General features: G+C 43.2%; 1 long non-coding RNA gene across 1 annotated transcript; it reads left to right on the top strand.

Moving 5' to 3' along the window:
• The first annotated feature begins 2,118 nt into the window (after positions 1-2,118).
• LOC129387262 (uncharacterized) lies at positions 2,119-8,741 on the top strand. The gene is made up of 3 exons (XR_008614520.2): positions 2,119-2,199; positions 3,340-3,476; positions 8,554-8,741. It is a non-coding gene; the product is annotated as an uncharacterized lncRNA (long non-coding RNA).
• The last annotated feature ends 322 nt before the right edge of the window (positions 8,742-9,063 follow it).

Raw genomic sequence — 9,063 nt, 5'->3', positions numbered from 1 at the left:
GCGTAAGGGAGAGAACTGCTAGTCTATTGGAGTTGCAGAATGGGTGCTAAGGGAAGGGAAGCACAGTCGAGGACGGCAGAGAATAATGTGGACGTGATGGAATTGGGAAACTTGAAGACACATGGAACCAGTTAGCACAAGACAGGGGTATTGGAGATCGCTGGAGAAGCGTTCGTCCTGCGATTGACGTCAAAATAAGCTGATGATGATGATGTGACGACATCCATGCCAGCTTCGCGGCACGTCATTCATGTTATGACATGCATGCGTGTCATGCACGTTCTGATAGCTCGATTTGCGTCGATTGCGGTGTGTTGGGGGGGGGGGGGGGGGGGGCTAGTAGCGGCGTAGCCAAGTGGGGCACGCCGGGCGCTTGTAACGTTCACTAACAGTAAATTTTTTGCTACTATGGCAATGGCCCCGCTCCTTCCCCCTCCACGGTCAATTGGGACCCCACCCCCCCTCACACGAAAAAATTTTCTGGCTACACCACTGTGGGGAGGGGGGTGTAAGATTGCTCCAGACCCCTCCCCCTAACTTGTCAACGGAAACGGGGGAGGGTTGGGCCGCTGCCACCGGGCCGCAAGCCTTAGGCAGCCCAATTACCGGCTGCATTTCCCTTTGGACGTGAATACTGCTCTAATGTCATTACACTGTAGGATTCGTGGCGGTTCGAGGGCCCCCATGCGACAATAAAAAAAAACACATACAGCCATCAGCAAGTCTTAGCTTGAGCAGATCTTTGGGAGCTGGGCAAGACTCTCATAAAAAAAAAAAAAAGCTTGGCACCCCTCTTACATGCATTGTCAACTCTGGGTCACCGCTGACTGCACATTTCCGGTAAGAAAAATCACACAGGAACTCCTCTGGGATTTGTCTGAGTATGCGTAAGCATTGTGACTCTTCCTCATCTACACGCAGTCCATGTCGTTATCAATGTTATGAAACTTGATCCGACGTGTATAAGCGACAGCGCTGCGGCGACACGAGTTGCTGTGGTCGGTGGCGCCAAGTGAATGGCGCAAGCAAAGTACTGCAGGTGGCGGGGCCAGGTGCGCTGTGACGTTACGTTCGTTTTGAGCCGTTATCGCTCTTTAGCACTTCTTAACCGCGTCGAACCATTATCAACCGTTCTCCGGCGGCGGCGGCTGCTTGTGGCCCGGCCGCGCGAACCGTATCTCGAAAGCGAACTGCAATTTGGACAGTGTGTGCCCACTGCTGAAAACTTCACGCGCTCTGTTCTCACCGTTTACTTCGCTTTGAAAACAGACGCGCGTACACCTATCTTGAAAGTGATCTGCGAAAAGAGCATAGTGCGGCATAAGCTGAGAGCTTCGTGAGCGCTGTGTTCTCGCCGCTTCAGTCGCGTTGAAGCGAGAGCTAGCACGAAGGTGAATTCACTCGCTGCTGCGGGTTCTATTTTGAAAGGTATCGTGCGGTACGGACTGACGGACGGATGGTTTTTATTTGTGGGTAATTATAGAAATGCTTACGTTATAAAAAAAATCGCAGGGTTCGCGGATGTCGCGATAACAACCAACTCCGTCTTGATCGCCCCCTCCCCACCCCGGGAAAAGGGACACTACGCCTCTACCTCAGTTGAAGAAACGATGATGAAACGTTAACGACAAGAACGGCATTTTCTAACGCGTTGTCTTATGGCCTCCGAGATTTCCGCGCAAAGCTGGCGCGCGCGAACCTGGGGGGCCATAATTGGGTGCTTAATAGCATTAAAGGACAAAAAAATAATACCAACCGACACAGTAAAAATGCAAACAAAGAACTGATCTTCGCTATACTGTTTGGGGAAAAGAAATAAAAAATTAGACAGCCGCTACACACGCCACTAAAGCCACCACCGCCGGCATAACGCGGAACCAACAGTTGGCAACATTCATTCGCGCTTCATTGTCCGCTTCGTCTCCGCAGCGAGAGCCGCCATCCTTTTGCGCCGGCCGTATTGTCATAGTTTTGTTTTTCTGCAAGTCCGCGCACGCAACTCATCGGTAGCTGCATGGGTGCACGGCGTCGCATTGCGACCTGCGGCATTTTCTCGTGTTCGCGCAATCGATGTGAAACATGTCGCATGTGAAATATTTGATAGAAGTGCCTCACGTCCAAGTCAAGCCGCGGTACGGGTGTATGGCTGTGTGCCCCGTTCTCGGAAGCGTCGACGGGTTTCCGGCATGCGGATTTCAGGTACGTGCAAATGCATTTCGCCCTCCTATTGAGCTCCGGAGCGAAGCGTGCAATATTTCATGTGAAAGATGCAGTGCCCGTCATCATGGTGTGAATTTCGAGCGGCAAACGAGAACTGTGGCACTTAGAGCACACCGCGGCTGCTAAGTCAGCGTTGAAATTGTTTTACGTTACCGTAATATGTTGCTGTCTGTCTAATCTGCGGCTTGTGGACAGCTAGCCCATTGACTTTTGCTTGTGGCAGCGATAGGTATATGAATGGAAGCGGTAATAATTTTCGAGAGCAGACAGTTGTCTCGCGCGATGTTTGGTCGTGTTCATGGCGTTATGAAAGCTAGAAAACTAACTGGCTTGATCGTGCTTAGTTCCAACTCTAAGGGGCGTAACGTTGGCGCTGTATATGTTTGTTTTCGGTGCCGCGAGTACCACTTTCATGCTTTTGTTGCATGAGAGTGGTAGCTGCTGCATGCCGTCTGGGCAGAATACAATAAAAGCAATTTCCTCACTTTCATACGTATGCAATGTGACGTAACAAAATTTCCAGCGTTTTATTCGGAGCGTAAATGTCCAGTATAGTTTAGTAAGAAACTCAAATTCTGTCTTAGCTTAGTAGGCGTGAAACAAGTGAAACTCTCATTCCTTTTTGAATTGTTCGCCCAAACCGCAGCGCCCGCAGATGCGTCATCGGGTAATTGACAGTAGCTTCGCTACGTGAGTTGTGTTATGCGCCAATATTGCCCGGTTAAGTATCCTGTTAATTTATGCCGACGCTCGTTCATCTTGATTTTAAGCGATTACTATCCCCGAGTACCGGACGATGCCAAACTTGTTGTGAGGTGTAGCAAACGCGGGAAATTCAAAGTGGCGTGGCTGCAAGTTCCTGTTTTTACGTTTCTTGCATTCAAAGCCAACAGACACAGTATCACTGATTTATTTCCATTTCTGCTGTATTTGATCAATCTAATGTGACAACTGCATTTGCTCTTTAATGTTCTCCATTTATGTGTATTCAGCTTGGCTGCCAGAAAATGCTTGAATTTTTTTCAGTATCCAAGTGACAAAATATTTCACTTACGGCCGTGTGTGAAACACGCAAGATGACAAAACTGATAGCAAAATGATGAGATGTTTCTTTTATAGCGTTTGGACTCGACTTTTGGTGAGGATGTCGATCGACCTTGGGCCTGGTGACAGCACACCCGACATGGCCAAAGTGCAGCCTATCAGTTGAGTGCCCCCGAATGGACCATCAACATCGGAAAATGAAACAGAGCCAGGTAGGGGCAATTTTTACTTTGGAACAGAATACTGACAGCTGCCTCTTTTTTTAAGAACTAAATAACATATTTACAAACCCATCCTTCTCTTTGTGCAGCCTACATAGAATTGTTTTTTGCTTGTCATTCTGCTTGTCAGCAGTTCTTCTGAACCCTTTCTGCATGCACAAATAAATAAAGAGGAGTGCACTTTCTGAAGAAATTGATGCACTGAAATGTGCGTTCGACACACAATGAGATGCAAAATAACCAATAACATTAAAGCGGTAAAAAAAAACAAGTTTGAAACATGTTCTAACATCATAGCCCGCCTTGGCATACAGATCTATATATAACAGCAACAGAGGTGCATGCAGAGAAGTGTTTGTAAATGTTTGCAAGATATGTACGTTGTCTAAGAAATTGTTTTTACTTACTCGGAGCTTCTTGGTGCCGTGGCAGTGCAGTAAAAGCTCAATATGATGCCCCTGCTCCTAATAAAGCACCTTTAGATTTTAACATTAAATTATGGGCTTTTACATTCCAAAGTCACAACCTGAAGTTTTGGGAACCTGGCCTTCTTTAATGTACACCCGAATCTAAGTGCATAAGCGTTATTGCATTTTACCCCCATTGGAGGGCAGCTGCCATAGCCTACATTGAAGTTAGGACCAGCATGACTGAGCAGCATGGCATCATAGTAAGTGGGCTATAACACCAGGTCAAAATGAGAAATACTGCTTAGAACTACCAACTTCTTGGCTCACAAGCACTTTGCACTAAGTTAAAGGAGTATGGAGTACTGACAGCGACCACTTATGTACCAATTTCTTTTTAGGCTGACTCTGTTTTAGGGTGCGAAGCTTCAATTAGTCAAAACCAGCCTAAATTACAGAACCAGCTCAAAACACGCACCATGTATAGCTGGATTTGGACATGAAAATGGAGTCAATTCATGTCGCCGAAAATGGAGGTGGCAGTCACACTATTTCATGCATTTTGCCTAAAACATAGTCAATAATAATTAATCAATTTCTAAAATATTCTTTTCAAAAAGTTTTTTTCAAGCATGAAAGGAGGAGCCAAATGGTGTTCAGGTGCACGAGTGGTTAGTTGCATGGCACTTTTCGCATGTATTCACTGGCTTCTTTCAAGCTTGAAAAAAAAACTTGTTGCACCTATTGAGCAGTAGAAAGCTGGATTGGTAATTTTTCAGCATGCTCTACAATTTTTGCACTGACATTCTTGCTTTGAATATAATATTTGAGCAGTTAAATAATCGTTAATAACTAATTACCTAATTAGGAAAAATGCAAGAATTGGTTTCACTTCCTCAAAAGAATGGCAAACGACATTATCTTGGTGCTGTCCAGCTACGTGGCACTTTTACATATTTAAAGCTTGCACATGTCAGACAGGCCACCTGGTAATTACAAGGCATATATAGCAGTGGCTAAGTTGTGTGAGCCAGCCATGTGTAGCGAATCATGCGAAACGGCCATGTTTCTTTGACTTAAGGGCATGATAAGATTTACATGCTCGACACCTTGTATCAGTGGATTCTAGGCCTGTTCGTAGTTTAGCTGCTACATAAACAATATTTCTCCACGTGTAAGCTCATATGCATCTTTCAAGTATATTCCCTCATGTGTCCAAAATAAACCATCCTCGCGCTTCCTTCATTATGTCTTCATCTGTTGCTGTGCTAAATTTTTAACATGCAACTGCACAAATTTTCATCTAGTTTTCATATTTCCTTGTTTGGTGGCTTTATTTCTGAACAAGTTGTTTTCGTTAAACCCTGTTGCACACAGCAGTACACAGCATTTCTGCCTACAGTGGGAATTTTTTTTTTCAGATTGACAATAATACACTTTGCCTGGGCAATGTAAGGCATTCTACATAACACGGCCCTGCAATAATGTTTTATATTGCATTCCAGCATCATGCAAAAGCTGTTTACTTACCAGATTAGAATATGTATAAGTGTTGGAAGTAACAGAACTGGAAGAAGCCAGCAGATAATGAGGCCAAGGAAAGCATACAAGAACATGTTTTAAGTTTTTTATATGAAGTATAGAAATGATAAATTCTAGGTAAATGAAAGTGGATTAAAAGATATCCACCTGTGGGTGAGGAACGGACCCATAACCTTCACATTACGCATGTGATATACTAACCACTGTGGTACTACGGCCGTGTTCGAGCGTCGACATTCTGAGGGGCCATTGTGGAGGGTTGAATGCTGCCTCGGTGGCACAGTGGTTAGTGCATCGCATGCCTAATGCAAATGCTGTAGGTTCGTTCTCCCCCCATGCCTGTTTTTTTTACCATTTTCATTTCCCTTTATCATTTCTACATTTAAATAGAAAATTACAAATAAGTTTCCACGTGCCTTCCCTGGCATCTTCCAGCTGTGATTCAGAAAAAGTTTGACCCTCAGTATCCTTTCTTCTCATTTGGAAGAACAGGAGCTTCATTTTAAAAATAATGAGTTCACTTTGTTCAGCATCTCAATGTGGTCTCAAATCTTATCACAGCATGTGTATTACTAAGTGAAGTTTTTGTTAAGATGATGATATAGCATGGGACCTAATTAGTAGCCTTTGTGTTCAGATATATGACTAGTCTAATAAATAGGAGGATTTTAAGAAGCACTTCTAACATGGTCTGATCATGTGTTTAAAAAAACTAATCTAGCATGATTTCAGGTATAACTGTTGCCCCTGAAAAATATTTGGATCATCTGCATTGGTATTGTTTTTAGAGAGCACCAATACTGCTTTGGTTGAAGTAGCCTCGTGGAACATGAAGCATCGCTTCTTGCTGAGTCAAGGAAATATCTGCATATCTGAGGTGCATGTGTCAAATGCTCGAATGCTGTTTAAAGGCTGCTAATAAGAAAATTACTTCACTTGCCTTCCAGAGATTGCTTCAGTAGTCTATGCTACTCGATCATAAACAATTTACCAGAGTGAATATTCATCACAGTTGGCTTTGCAATGTTTATGCAAAATACCACAGTTGCCTACTAGACATGTGACTGCACTAAAACTTGGAATTAATGACCAGTAAGATTTATGGGACAGCAAAACTTGTGTTTATTACTCCAGAACAAAATGCCAGGCACTTCGGTTATTTCTGCCATAGAGTTTCTTACAGTAATTACGAGAGGGAACTCTGGCGCTCCAGTCGTACCACCATGGGAATGATGGGAAGCACATGGATTTGTCTGATATTCGTGCTTGTGAATTCAGACGTTCTTGTGGCTTCGTATATTATACGCTATATAAATCTTATTGTCGTAAATTTCAGCGCAGTCTATACTCTTCGAAGTGCAGAAGACGGCGCCAACACGCACAATTGCTATTAATTGCAACGATTGAGCTTGTCCAGGTGGCCAAATCGAAAGGCGCCAAGCGTCTCAAGGCACTGGTATGCCCGCGATAACTTCAACAGGGCGTTGCACTCGCTTGTCGTTACATGCCTCCGTGGCTTAATGGTTTCAATATCACACTTCTGCTCTAGAGTTCCTGTGTTTGAATCCTGTCGTCGGACGATTTTAATGTTTATTTATTTATTACACAGTATATTGTTGAAAATGACCAGTTTACAAAGTCACAAAGCCGCTTGAAGCCAAACAGACGAAGTTTAGGCAAATCCATGTACTTCCCATAATTTCCATGCTGGTACAGCCGTTCTTGTTTGATCTCCTGTAGACACTAATGTCAGAGTTCCCTCTAGTAATTATTGTATGAAACGGATTTCTGCACCTCACTCTTGCAGAAGCGGCACCACACCTGCTGCGTAAACATGCACTACCTTTCGTCCAAGTGCAGGGAATGCTGTGAAGTCGCCCTGTACAACGCCTGCACTAAGTAAAAAAAATCACAACGTGCAGTTGCTGTCACGTTGAACTGGTGGAATGAGTATTGAAATGCAGCACCTCCTGAACTAGTTCAGGAAGTGCAGGTTAATCAAGTGGAGATTATATAGTAACAAGTTGAGTGATTCTGCATTACATTCACGAAATATACTTCATGATACTTTCCCATTTATTTCCTCAGTTATTAAGAATCCATTTTGCATTGTTGGACAAAACTACAGAATGCCAACATATTTTCTAGCATTCACTGGTAGCAAACATGTCAAAACTTGTTTTAGTTTCTGGATTGCCGCTTCAACCGTTAACCCCCTAGTTAATTCCGGAAAAATGTACAAAATTTTCCAAATTTCTTACGTACTCAATTTTTCGGTGTCATTCTCATTCTAAAAATAATTACTTCATTGGTCTCTGGTTAGAAATAACACAAAAATAAGAGCTGCTCTTGAGGGCAACTTTCCCTCAATGCCGACTGTAACTCATCTTTGACAATAACAGCAGCATAACATCGGGCAGAAAGAGTGCGACTCGTCATTGGCGGTATTGGTACTACCTGCAGTCACTAGTACAGCTTGGGATCAAGGGTTAAAGGTTGCGACTTCGTTGCAGCCCAATTTTAATTCTGCAGCTGTTACACTTGGGTGTATCGTGTGTATGTACGTGTGCATGCATTAAAATGACTTCACGCTAGAGCAAAGCAACTGTAGCGCAGAGAGGCATTAGTCATCTTTATATATTTGCTTTGTAAAGATGCGCTAAGTTTATCTTTTGCAATATAGACTTGGTGCTCTTTGGCCAAAGATGACCTTGTGCTACTAAAACTTATCAATTAGCTTTTTGCAGTAGCAGGTGCTTATTCCTTTTTCGGGATTGGTGTGTGAGTTTTAATTTGTTTTTCTTGAACTGTGCAATTCCCACTCAGAGGACTGCATGTCATCTGAGGTGTTCCTTTTTCAATCAAGAATGTTGAGGTTGTGTTTGTGAAACTCGATTTCTTGCCTCAAATGAGCTTGTACAAACTGACCAAGCTGATAATTCTACCTGCTTATATATGAAATATGTTGCGGTTATGAACCCTCATAATGAATGACACATAGTATAAAAATTTTATCTATTAAAACAATTTAATGAAATTTTTCATGTTTTTCGCGTTCGTGTTCACTTCTCTACTCGTGTCCTGTCTGCATGCCTCACCTCTTTTTTACCACAATGCAGGGGGAAAAGGTTCCGGTAACACCATGCATTCAGTATGGTGGCCCAGACGTGTATGCAAGCAATCTCCTTCATGTGGACCAAGAACTACTCTGCAGTGTCTCGCAGACTTCCATGCGAAGTCCTCAACATTCTCGTCTCAGTGGAATGGCTGCTCATCTATCTGCGTGTCCATCACCAAGACGGCCAGTTGTAAATTTTCTGTACCCGTTTAAGAAAGCTTAATGATTTTTTTATTTAGTTTTCACGGTTGGCCGTAGAATCTTAACATTTTTGATGTTTATAACATTTTTACCTGGCACAAAGTGGTGCAATAACTTTAAACCAGTGTAATGTATTTAAGTGATGCTCACTCTAATGCCTATCTGGTTTTGTTAGTGTTTAAGAAATTTGTATGTCTGATGAGGTAAGAGCATTTGAATTTGTCATCGTGGCTCGTTTCAATGAGCTGCTACGAAAAAAGTCGCAATACTTATCACACGCCAGTTGTAGCATCTTTGTTTTCATGACTAT

Source organism: Dermacentor andersoni, chromosome 3 (assembly GCF_023375885.2).
Source record: "Dermacentor andersoni chromosome 3, qqDerAnde1_hic_scaffold, whole genome shotgun sequence".
In the NCBI taxonomy this organism is placed as follows: domain Eukaryota; kingdom Metazoa; phylum Arthropoda; class Arachnida; order Ixodida; family Ixodidae; genus Dermacentor; species Dermacentor andersoni.
Note: the sequence above shows the minus strand (reverse complement) of the source record. Positions and strands in the feature narration are given on the sequence as shown.